Below are 13,798 nucleotides of genomic sequence, written 5' to 3'. Positions count from 1 at the left end.
TTGCCAACCTCCCCCTCCAGTTGGGATTTGCCTCAGGAATCCGTGATACCAATGTTTACACTTGAAGTGGAGGAGGGGGGGGGGGGTGCAGGGGAAAGGAGCACTGGAAGTGGGAGATAAGTGTCAGCTCTGGGGTGGTAGCAGTGTCTAATTTTTCTGTTTCCCACCAGCATATCAATTACTTTTGCTGGTATGTTTTTTTGGAGGTGAACGCTTTCCATTAGCACCACTTACCTCACTCATCTGTCCATCTTGTGGTAGTGGGAGGGATAGTTGCTGTCACAACTTGACCAGACCCTCGTTGGAGCAATTAGTATTAGTATTTATTACCTCTATTTTAGATTATTTTTGTTGAAACAGGAGGACTGATGAGATTGTCAGTGGTGTTGGCTTGAAAAGATTTCTGGAACTGTGTGTGAAGGAACTGAATTAATATACACACTTATTGAATAGTCCCTAGATTTCTAACCATCTCAATTAATGTCATTTCAACTCTGTCACAGCATGTTGTGCACATAAATTCCTCTTTCTAAAATGATTCCTTACTGGAAAATGTTAGGGAACTTTGCAGGAGTATTCACTGCTGGTATAGGTTAAGAAACAAGTGGCTCAAAGAAATTACACTTTAAAGTTGCATGTTGAAGAATGTAGTGTTTTGACCTATTACGGCATACGACATATTGTGGTGCCAGGTATCAGAGCTTCCAAGTGACCCGCCATGGAGAGCGGCAGCGCTAAATTTAACATATTTCAATCGGGTTCCCACAATGCAATCGGAAGCCTGATTTGAAGTTGACTGCTGCTGTACGAGTTTCCCTAGAGTCGGGAAACACAGCAGTGAAATGGAAGCGGGAGCTGCTAGCTCCCCAAGGTAAATGACTCTTTCAGGTTTCAGCATTCCCTGTGGGCCATGAGTAGCAGGAGTTCTCCTCCCCCCCCCCCCCCAGGCCACTCAAGGAAGCCTTCAGCCTCCCCTAGCCCTGATTGCCAGCCTCCTGTAGCCCCCACAATTGCCAGCTACCTCCCCCACCCAGCCCCGATCTCCAGCCTCCCCCCCCCCCCCCCCCAATTGCCGGGGACTATCCCCAAGCTTCCCTGGCTGTGGCCTCCTGCTGCCAGTGTTCTGTCCCACCCACTGGTCAGGCTGTACATTTGGCTGCCTGCCAGGCAGGAGACAGAGCTACAAGAAGTTAATGAGGTCGTGCCGTTAAGATTGGGAGGATTTCCGCATCCCCAGCCTTGCCGGGTTCTTTGGCTGTTTTCAGCCTCACCCGCTCCCTCCCCATCTCCCTATATCGGGGCCATTTTAAAAAATCTTTGTGATTTTACTTAAGAGCAACAAATATGCCTGATGACTTAGTGGGTAATTGCACTCGTATGTTGTCGTCCTGGGCCATGCAGACCAGGACGGTCTCAAGTTTGATTTCTGGTCTGCTGCATTAACCATTCTCAACTGTGATGGCAGCAGGAGTATTACAATTGGCCTCAGTGCCTCCAAGCTAAAGAGAGTAAAAAAAATCAGGCAGGTTCCTGTAGTTGAATGCTGTTCAGTGACTGCTGCTGGAAAGTATGCTGGGGCGGTAAGAGCGAAGTTTGCCTCCTCATTTGAACAGCCCTCCAACCCTCGCTGTCCAGGTTCAATGTAAAAATTGGCCGCTAGAAGATGGCCAATGCCTGTGGATACCTATCCCAGCATGAATCACCTTCCTTAGAAGAGGAGGGGAGAAAATGTGGGTATGTGTATGTAGTATCTGCTGTAGAAAACCATTCTATAACAATTTCAAGGGAGTCAGTGGCATAGTGGATCAGACACTTTATTTCTCGGACTTATATGTTGAACTGATGAGAGTGAGGTTTCACTTGGCTGTGAAATTCCAGTGTGAAATAAAGTTTTGTGATATTAATCTCATTCTTAGTGGGGGTAGAACAGCAACACAAAATTCAGGGAGGCAACAAGGATATCCTGATGGAAAAGGAAAATGTTACATTTTAGCATTGACACCCCTCAGCTTGATAAGCACGATTGACCAAAAATGTACACATTCTAAAAAATATTTAAGGTACCATAATTCGAATTGATGAAGAGTTGATATGGTAGACATTAAGATGCATATGCTCTCATTATAGCATCTGCACTCTATATAAAAAATGGAATTGGCAATGAAAACTTGCAGCCCAGAGAGAGGGTACAGGGAAGTGATACTGCTTAATTGGAGGGAAGGGATTCGAAAGTAAGTGTTGCTGGTACTAATACATAGCCTAGATTTTCCAATTGGGTGTGAGCACAACCAAATGCAGGGTGGTAAGTGATTTGTGCCCACTCAATATGAGAGCTGACCCCAGTGTGATTTCTGGGTTCAACCTTTAAAAAATATTATGGGTAAGCTCTGGGGGAGGGGGGATTATGTGCTGCTGCAGGATTCAAAAGTCTGCAGCACATAATCCCCCCTCCCCCAGAGCTTACCCTTGACGCAGTCCTCTCTGGTGGATATAAAAAATCCTATGGCACTATTTGAAGAAGAGCAAGGGAGTTATCCTGGCCAATACTTGTCCCTCAACCAACATAATTAAAACAGATTATCTGGTCATTGGGCTCGATTTTCCTGGGAAATTGTGGGGGCGGGCTCCGAAAAGCAGGGAAATCCCGTTTGGGTTCGGAAGCCGATTCCAACCTGCTGACTTCCGAGTTCCCTACAGGCGCACCTGTGTGCATGCAGGCATCCCGAATCCGGAAATTCCACCGGTAATTAAAGCCGGCGGGATGATAGTTAAAGAGCCAAATGTACCTCAATGAGGTACTTAAGGCACTTTACTTGTGACATATTAAGTAGTTAGAACGATTTTTAACTTACCTGGGCGGCTTTTCCACGGCTTCTGATTCACACTTGGTGAAATCAGGCCATGAAAGGCCAGATCAGGCAAAAAGAAACAAAATAAATTAAATAAAAAACCATTGCACGAAGTTAAAACACAAAATCAACCTACATTTCCACCCTGCTCCGATGTCCGATGTCGCCCTCTCTTCACTCCCCCTCTTCACCACCCCGATCTTCCCCTCTCCCCCCAATCTTCCGTTCCAGCACCGGATGATGGCTCGCTCGATCTGTCTCCCCCAGCCCCCGCATTGCAGCTCCTGACGGCAGCAACCTTCACCCCCTGCTGCCAACTCGCCACCATTTCAAAATTGAGCCCACTATCTCTGCTGTTTGTGGAACAATGCTCTGTGTAAATTGGTTGCTATGATTCCCTACATTACAACAGTGACTACACTTTAAAAGTACTTAATTGGCTATAAAGCGCTTTGCAACGTTCTGAGGTTGTGAAAGGTGGCATATAAATGCAAGTTCTTTCTATCAACCTATGAGGATCAATCTTGACTTTGTGCGATGGTGTAATGGGACATAGCGAGTCAGTAACATGCTTTACATCTCCCGATTTTTATTTGAAATAAAAAAGTAAAATGGGCTGCTAACTCATTATCACCCGTTTTACACTACCACACAAAGTCAAGATCTACCGCATAGACTTATTGAGTAAATGCCTACCATGAAGCACATTTAATTAGGCTTAATCAGAATTGGAGATTCATTTGTCCTAAATGCAGGCCTATCTTAATGGTCCCTCATGATAGTTTCATTGTTCATGGATATTACAGCTGGCTTTCTTCTAAAAGAATTCTGCACTATCTGTTAAAGTGTTATTGGACATAGAGAAAATAATCTGATTAGTTACACCTTTCACCCTTGAGCAACTTAATACCACAATTGGCTTTGGCAGGAGCTTAGTTCTTTATTCCATTTTATGCTGCATGATATGAAAACTAGTAAGCATTATTTAGAGACTTAAATATTCTAATAATAAACTGAGTTTCTACTGACAGTTGTCAGAGTAAAAGCAAACCCTGCAATCTGTTTTCTTCAGATGATGATAAAGTAAGATATTTAATAGTGTTAATTGATAGTCTTGTTCGTTGGTGTTTCAAATGAATACTGTAGTTATATAGTTGCACCAATCCACTTAAAGATACCATACCTGTATTACCAGCACAGGGGTCACTTCAAGATTAATGCTACAGTAGCCCTGATCTCCTGGCCTGTACTGCTTAGTTTCACAGTAGTGTGCATTAGGAGTCTCAAAACTGTATCAGCAAACAATTTACAAACCAAAACATAATATAATCCTTTTTTATTAGTCAACTTGCTTTTAATTTTTCTCTTGGGTTCTTTTATTACTATTTTTAACCTGCCTTTGTTTTTATAATTTAGCCGATCTTTCTGCGCACCAGATTCCTTATATTTTTGAAAGCCTCCTGCTTATCTTTAATACTACTCTTTACAGCCCTATTTAATTACATTGGTTCCTGTTGTCAATTGAACTATTATGAATCAACATTTTTTCTCTTCCTGAATCTTATAAGGACCATATTGGATGGCAAGGATCCTTACATACAGGTTATTAATGCAAGACTTGGACTCCAGTTTTTGGTGCATGGTCTCCCACATTACAGATTGCTGTTGCTTTCTAGAAATATGGGCTTCATAATGTTTTCAATACAATTCAGATTCTGTAGACTTGTGACTGGTACTGTGTGCATATCTCTATCATGAAGCACAAATATCAGTATTAGTTGAGCTCGTGAAGGAATGTGCCCTACTGATTCTAGTAGTGTAAACAGAACAAGCAGTGATATAATTCTTTTTTTAAACTGTAAAATTGGATCAGTTTGAATTTTAAATGGGGTTTTTAATTTGAAGCCATTTCATTTGTGGATGACTACAGCTTTTCAAAACTCAAAGGTTTCTGTAATTTTAAATCATAGAATGGTTACAGCACAGAAGGAGGCCATTCGCCCCATCGAGTCCATGCTGGCTCTTTGTAAGAGCATTCCAGTTACTCCCATTCTCCCATTCTTTCCCTGTAGCCCTACAAATTTTTTCCCTCCAAGTATTTATGCATTTCCTTTTTGAAAGCCGCAATTGAATCTGCTTCCATCACCCTTTCAGGCAGTGCATTCCAGATCATAACTACTCACTGTGTAAAAAAGTTTTTCCTCATGTCACGTTTGGTTCCTTTGCCAATCGCCTTAAATCTATGTCCTCTGATTCTCATTGTGTTTTTTTTACTAAATCTATTTTCAAGGATAACACCCGAAAACATGGTAGGCCATCAGTGAGCCCTTGACTATTCATCAGAAAAATACAGCCCAATCTATCTAATTAAAAGAGTTGTAAAATAAATAGTTAAAGAAAGAATTTGCTTTTGTATAGCTCCTTTTACGTCCTCAGGATGTCTGAAAGTGACTCACAGCCAATGAATTACTTTTCAACTATAGTCACTGTTGTTATGTAGGTAAATAAGGCAACCAGTTTACACACAAGGTTCCACAAACAGCAATGATATAAATGACCAATGAATTTGTTTTGGTGGTGTGGGTTGCGTGATAAACGTTAGCCAGGACATCTCTGTTCTTTGAATAGTGCTATGGGATCTTTTACATCCATCTGAACAGAGAGATAGGGCCTCTGAAAAACATGGGATACAGTTCCATCGACACCTGGTGTCTTCCCCAAGGGCCGTTCCTCATATGTGACCCTAGATCAGAGAGTGTTACTGGACAATTCAATCATGGGGAGCATCACAGCCAAGCCTGACCCTGTGCTAACCCAACATCCACACACGTGCAATTTCAGTAGAGGTATCAAGGGCGAGTTGGCTACAGTTGATGGGGAAATTAGATTAAAAGATATGACAGTAGATAAGCAATGGCCAACATTTAAATAAATATTTCATAATTCTCAATGAATATACATTCCATTGAGGAATAAAAACTCCATGGGAAAAGTGATCCATCTGTGGCTAACTAAAGAAGTTAAGGATATTATTAGATTAAAAGAAGAGGCTTATAATGTTGCCAAGAAGAGTAGTAAGCCTGAGGATTGGGAGAGTTTTAGAAACCAGGATGACCAAAAAATTGATAAAGAGGGAGAAAATAGAATATGACAGTAAACTAGCAAGAAATATAAAACCAGATTGTAAGAGCTTCTACAAGTATGTAAAAAAGAAGAGAGTAGCGAAAGTAAACGTGGGCCCCTTAGAGTCTGAGACAGGAGAAATTATAATGGGGAATAAGGAAATGGCAGAGACATTAAACAAATATTTTGTATCTGTCTTCACAGGAGAAGACACAAAAAACATACCAGAAATAGTGGGGAACCAAGGGTCTAATGCGAGTGAGGAACTTAAAGTAATCAATATTAGTAAAGAAAAAGTACTGGAGAAATTAATGGGACTAAAAGCTAACAAATCTCCTGGACCTGATAGCCTACATCCTAGGGTTCTAAAAGAAATGACTGCAGAGATAGTGAATGCATTGGTTGTGATCTTCTAAAATTCCCTAGATTCTAGAATGGCCCCAGTAGATCGGAAGGTAGCAAATGTAACCCCACTATTCAAGAAAGGAGGGAGAGAGAAAACAGGGAACTACAGGCCAGTTAGCCTGACATCAGTTGTCGGGAAAATGCTGGAATCTATTATTAAGGACGAGGTAATGGGACACTAAGAAAATCATAATATGATTAGGCAGAGTCAACGTGATATTATGAAAGGGTAATCATGTTTGACAAATCTATTAGAGTTTTAAGGATGTAACTAGCAGGGTAGATAAAGGAGAACCAGTGGATGTTGTATATTTGGATTTTCAAAAGGCATTTGATAAGGTGCCACACAAAAGGTTGTTACACAAGATAAGGGCTCATGGGTTGGGGGTAATATATTAGCATGGATAGAAGATTGGTTAACGGAGAGAAAACAGAGAGTAGGAATAAACGGGTCATTTTCAGGTTGGCAGGTTGTAACTAGTGGAGTGCCACAAGGATTAATGCTTGTGGCACTCCACAATCTATATTAATGACTCAGATGAAGGGACCGCGTGTAATGTATATCCAAGTTTGCTGACAATACAAAGCTAGGTGGGAAAGTAAGCTGTGAATCTTTGGAATTCTCCACCCCAGAGGGCTGTATATGCTCAACCATTGAGTATATTCAAGACTGAAATCGATAGATTTTTGGACTCTAAGGGAATCAAGGGTTATGGGGATAGGCGGGAAAGTGGAGTTGAGGCCGAAGATCAGCCATGATCTTATTGAATGGCAGAGCAGGCTCGAGGGGCCATATAACCTACTCCCACTCCTATTTCTTACGTTCTTACGTTCTTATGTCCTTAGGTATGAGGGTGCAGGAATCTAGGCAACTTTTTCCCTTTAGTGATTCCTTTAATGTGCTTACGTATGCTGAATCTTATTACTGGTTTTGGTGGCCAGACAGCCCCACCTAATGGTGTAGAGCAAAGTGAGGTAAATTTGAACTACCGTAACCTTTTCTGATAAAGGATGGAAATTAGGAACTATGTCGACATCTATAGCAATTCAGCTACTTACTGCCGTTGTTTAATAATTACAAGTACAATTTAATGCAGCCTTTCCCTCAGTCACATTGCACACATTACAGCAGATACAGATGAGCCATCAACTCTTTTTCTCCTTGAATTGTTTGCTGTTCTTTCCCAGCTGGGAAAAATTTTCTTAAAATCTCAACTTGGTCAAAGACATTTCAACATTTTACCGAACTTTGAAATTGTATTGTTGAGTATAAATTAGAAGTGTCATGTTCAGTGGCTCGATAAGTAAAAGCATTGCATAAATTGTACAGACCAGGAATGTCCCAGATTCACCTCCTGGCTTGTTTTGAGTTAGCTGATCTCAGCAGGAAGGTAGCAAGACTTAATAACTAGTTTCAGTGTTCCCTGGCTAAAAAATGGGAAAGGTGAGCCTGGTACCCTGCTCCTGGTTGCTTTTCAGTTAATCCTGTTTATCTCTGTGGGAATTACATGTATATAGACACAAGGCGAGGAGAGGATCAGCAGTGATGTCTCCACAGTCACTAGTCCATTGATACTCATCATCCAAGCTTACTGATGAAGAGTGATCACTTGAGTAAGGTACAGGAGGGTGGCTGGTACCTAAGCAACTATAATTAGCATCTCCATGACAGGTGCAGGAAGAAGAAAAAAAATATGAAAATTTGAACAGGAAGAAAGTCTTGAGGTACATGCCTGTGCTGGGCTTTATGTTTTATACATCCTGTCTTTGGGCCTTTCTAGCACCCAGAGGTCTTAAAAAATATTCTCGCTGCCTTTAATCAAACACAGTTCTGAAAACTGAAGTTTGCTTCCACCCTTCCTTGTGTTATTTTAACAATTTTGATTTATTATACTCTCAGCAAGTACTAACACACAATTCATACATGTCTGTTAATTAACTGTACTCATTGGATTTAGGAGGAACTAACTCTTCATTGGAATAAATAAAGGTATACTGTAGCTGCATTATGAAGTATTGTTCATTAAGCCATCAATTAAACTAAACGGGGGAAGAGTACTATCAAATGAAATTATTATTTTATTTATTCTTACCATAAAAGAGAACTCTTTAAAATTGAGAAACTGTATTGAATGGACAAGGCCTAGCGTAGAGATCACCGTCAAGGTTGATGAGTAAACAAGCAAGTAATGATTAAGCGATGCCAAGTCTCTGAGTTTTAAAAGTCTGAAAAATGTGGGATGAAGAGAAGCCCGAGGGAGGCAAAATGATTCAAAGTTTGAGATTATGGGAAACAATGAGTAAGAGTATGAGACAGTGGGTAAGCTTTGATTTCAACATAGTGAAGATGCAACAAAAAGTAAGTGTGAGGAACACGGTGTATTTGCAACGTAGAAAAACAGGAACACAAAGTTCAGAAGAGAAATGGCTATGGACAATATAGAGAAAGATTAGAGGACAGAGTTGAAAGAAGAATCACATATATTCCATCCAAATTCGCTGATCAACTATTGCAGCTTTCCATACCTCATCCATCAGAGAGGATCCTGCTGATGTTTACATTTGTAAAAAGGACTTGGGAGATTATCCATATTTTGGGGTTTTCATTTTAATTTTGATTTGGAGTGTTTGGACTTAGTTTAATTTTGGCAAATTGTTTCCTTTGCTGTGTAAGTGTAATCTAGCTCACCTTTATTGAAAGATTCTGAAGACTGGTCTTTGACTGAAGGGAAGTAGAGATCATGCAGGTTTAGTGATGCTTCAGCGATTTAAACTCTTATAGGAAAAGCTTCCTAGTGATTCTTCTCCATAAGATGATTGGCTAACCCTAATGTATATGGAGGATAAACCACACTGAAAAAATAAAGATCAAACTGAAAGTAGTTTTACTTTTCCCTGTATGTACAACCAATCCCTTGAGGAGCCAAATTTTATCAAAAGATTTCTTTCCATTTTTGTTGGTGGTATTTAACTCCCCTTACATGGGTATGCTCTTTCCAGATCTCTGCCAATGTATTTTTTTGGCTGAGAGGCACGTGTTAGTGACCTGGAAGTGATACTGCCATCCAATTTCCCTTCCCCTGAAGATATACCACTCAACCACTGGCTGCTGCTTCCCTGCTTGGTATGGTTCAGACCACATTTCAATGGAATGAAAATCACGTGGATCTGTAAAGGGTATGCGATCCGCTCTGCCAGATCATTGCCCAGGCAGTGAAGACAAAACTCTTTCCCCTGCATCTTCCCACTGAGCAAGCAAGAAAGTATAACTTTTTGAAGTAAAGACATTAATTAGTACAGATGAAATCTATGCGACTGCTAGATTCCTGTCCATGGAAACTTTTGGAATTGTTTGATGGCTATTTTTGCGCTTTTGTATACAAGGCTAAAAAGACTTTATGGTATTTATTTATACCGTCGAAGTGGTGAGTTGGGCAAATGCAGCATTAAAAACAACTGGAGGTGAAGTCCATGGGATTTCTTCCCATGTACAGCACGTTTCAGACTGGTTCTCTAGATTGACTCAAGCCAACCTGTTGAGCACAAAAAAGTGAACATGTTGCTTCAAAAAATATTGTCATAGAACATACTTTGCAAAATAGAAAGCTTCTTTATAAAGTGTATTTTGAATAGTACAACACTCGCGGTATTTACATGATTTAAGAAATTTTTAAACAATCAAATGAATGCAGTTGGGTTAAGAAAAAACTGCCATCGAATTTCCCTTCCCCTCTTATCCTATGGAGGATACTGAGAGATGTAGAGGAACTGAGGTGCCTTGGAGTGCATGTCCACAGATCCCTGAAGGTAACAGGACAGGTAGATAAGGTGGTTAAAAAGGCATATGGGATACTTTCCTTTATTAGCTGAGGCATAGAATATAAGACCAGGGAGGTTATGCTAGAACTGTATAAAACAATGGTTAGGCCACAACTTGAGTACTGCGTACAGTTCTGGTCAGCACATTACAGGAAAGATCTGATTGCACTAGAGAGGCTACAGAGGAGATTTAAGAGGATGTTGCCAGGGCTGTAGAATTTTAGCTATGGGAAAAGATAGGATAGGTTGATTTCTTTGGAACAAAGGAGGCTGAGGGGAGATTTAATTGAGGTATATAAAATTATGATGGGACTAGATAGAGTGGATAGGGAGGACCTATTTCCCTTAGCAGAGGGGTCAGTGACCAGGGGGCATAGATTTAAAGTATTTAGTAGAAGGATTAGAGGGGAGCTGAGGAGAATTATTTGCACCCAGAGGGTGGTGGGGGTCTGGAAATCATTGCCTGAAAGGGTGGTCGAGGCAGAAACCCTCATTGCATTTAAAAAGTACTTGGATGAGTACTTGAAGTGTCGTAACCTACAGGGCTACGGACCAAGTGCTGGAAAGTGGGATTAAGCTGGATAGCTCTTTTTCAGCCGGCACGGATGGCCTTCTTCTGTGCTGTAACTTTCTATGATTCTATGATAGATTGTTACCTAAAAAAAAAGCCACTGTATGGTAGTACCTTAAATAAACCACTTGGTGTCATAAGATTCCTGTCTGAAAGCAATATTGTAAATCCACTTCCATGTATTTTTTCTAGTTTTCCATAATTGGTTTTAAAGATGCTATGTCTTCAAAAACAAAATTATTCAAAATATGTTTATAATTGAGTATGAAGGCTTTTGTGAGCAAGTAAATTACACAAAATTGAGGTATGAAGACTAAGATAAAGACTCATAAGAACATAAGAAATAGGAGTAGGAGTAGGAGTAGGCCATATAGCCCTTCTGGTCTGCTCTGCCATTCAATAAGATCATGGCTGATCTTCTACCTCAACACCACTGTCCTGCCCTATACCCATATTCCTTGATTCCCTTAGTGTCCTGAATCAGCTGTTGAGCAAAGTAAATGAAATTTATTCAACAATTTTCTTCTAAAGGCCTGAATGATTTCTATTATGTAATATTGGGATTAAGCAGAAAGTCTTTATGTTTTACAATATGACCATCGAGGTGTAGCGCATGAACGAATATTTGACTTTTATATCTTTTCCATGCTACAATGCTAGCTATAAAATAAAATAATTTATTATTATTATGAACCATTTTCTGGCTTCAGAAGAAGAAATTGTCTAGCCAATCTTCACAGTTCTGGAGCACATGAAAGAGACTTAAGAACACATTGTAAAAGTTACAAGTTAAAAGTTAATAGACTCCCAATGGAACATTGGAGTCTTACAATATACACACTAGGTTTGGACAAAAGTATTGCATATAATCAGACCTGTAGACTGCATCTTAATCAAAGAGGAACAAAGAGGCTTGTCAGAAACATTGAGGAAGCAAATTAAAATCATTAAACTAGATAGGCGGGGGGAGGGCAGGGAGATACCAGGTTAAATGGATTATAGGCTAGAAGATAGTCAACAAGAGGTATGGACACAGAAACCTTGAAAATTTTACATGGAAAGGAGCGCAGGAAAATGCTGACACTGAGAAACATGAAAGAAGGCAAAGCTACATTAAGCTGCTTATATATGAATGCCATAAGCATTAGAAATAAGGCGACAGAATTGGAGGCAGTTATGAGAATCGGGAACGACAATATGACGGGAATAACAGATACATGACTAAACCCAAAGAATGGAAATTAATTTAATATTCAGTGTATAGAGTGTTCAGAGAGGACAGAGAAGACAGAAATCAAGATGGTGTAGCCTTACGTGTCAGGGACAACTGGGAGGTAACTTAAATAGTTTCAGTGGGAGGGGGTAAGACACAGAAAGAACTACCCTAGTTAGAAATAGCTAATGCGAATAAATCCAAGCTAACACCACGGGTATACTACAGACCACCAGGTCAACACGAGAACAAGACAGTTTGCCAAATGAAGAGATAAGAAGGGTATGTGAGAACAGAAAAGTTATTTTAATGGGAGACTTTGACAAACCCAATATAAATTGGGAAAATCTAAGTGTATAGTCAGATTTTGTAAATGTAATGCTTGACTGCTTCATGACTTAGTGTGTAAGGGGAGCCACGAGAGGCAGTGCCCCATCTTGACCTGGTTTTTGTAAATGACCCAGACAACGTACAGGAAATGGAAGTCACTGTACCCTGGGGCCGGTGACCACAGAATGATCAAGTTCAACATGATCTGGGACACAGTTATACCAAAGACCAAGGCCTTAAAACAATAAATTCAAAGAGATATGGGAAGAATTGAGACAAATGTATTGGAGGAGGATATTTGTCAACATTTCAGTAGAAGGCTAAAAGAATAATGCTGGACATGCAGGAAATTACATATCTAAATGGACCCTAAATGGGTTTAACAAACAAATTAAAAATAACATAAAGAGAAAAAAAACTCTACAATTCCTGCAGGCAGGTACAAGAAAGCATATCTGCAGAGATAAAATATAACAGTACTATAATAGCAAGAGGACTGTCGGAGAAGAGGTGAGAATATTAAAAGATGCAAATGAACTTGATATTGAGAATGAGCACAAGATAGTAAATATTCTGAATAATTACTTTGTCAAAGTATTCACTTTGGGAAGACATAAACAACATGCCCTCCTCCAAAAACAGTACCAAGACATAAATCAAGACTTCAATATAAATGAGATTGACGTCCTGACAAGCTGAAAGGGCTTGAAACAAATAAATCCCCGGGGTTAGATGGTACTTATCCCAGAGCGTTGAGAGAGACTCGTGAGGAGATTTGCAAGGTACTGACAATCATTAGGAGAGAGCCACTGGACAGCGGGAAGTACCAGTAGATTGGAAACAGGCTAACATGGTTTCTATATTCAAAAAAAGGTGACAAAAAATACTCAGACAACTACCGATCCATTAGCCTTACTTTAATTCCATGGAATCAATGATCAGGAGTAAATTCGAGGATTAACTGTTCAACAACCTAGTAAACAGCAGTCAACATGGCTTTAGATGGGTAAGATCCTGCCTAACCAACTTCCTTGATATTTTTGAGGAAGTGGTGACACAAGTTGGCTGTGGTAAACCCTACAGCATTGTGTACTTCTAAAAGTCATTGGATAAAGTTCCACATGAAAGATTACCAATTATGCTCAAAGTTGTGGGGATTTGGGGCAAAGCTTGGGTATGCATGAGAAACTGGCTGAAGGGTGGAAAACAATGGGTGCTAATTACAGGGATTATGTCAGAGTGGAGGGAAGTATTGCGTGAGATACCTCAGGGCTCAGTGTTGGAACCACTATAGTATATCAATGTATATCGATGACTTGATTCTGAAGCTCAATGCAAATTGGTTAAACTTGCACATGATACAAAACTAGAAAGATCAGTGGAACTGAAGGAGGCAGCCCAGAATCTACAGAATGATCTAAACAATGTATGTGTGTAGGCTGAACAATGGTAGATAAAATTTAAAACAGACAAGTATAATGTAAGTGC

This window comes from Heptranchias perlo, chromosome 8, assembly GCF_035084215.1.
Source record: "Heptranchias perlo isolate sHepPer1 chromosome 8, sHepPer1.hap1, whole genome shotgun sequence".
In the NCBI taxonomy this organism is placed as follows: Eukaryota; Metazoa; Chordata; class Chondrichthyes; order Hexanchiformes; family Hexanchidae; genus Heptranchias; species Heptranchias perlo.
Note: the sequence above shows the minus strand (reverse complement) of the source record.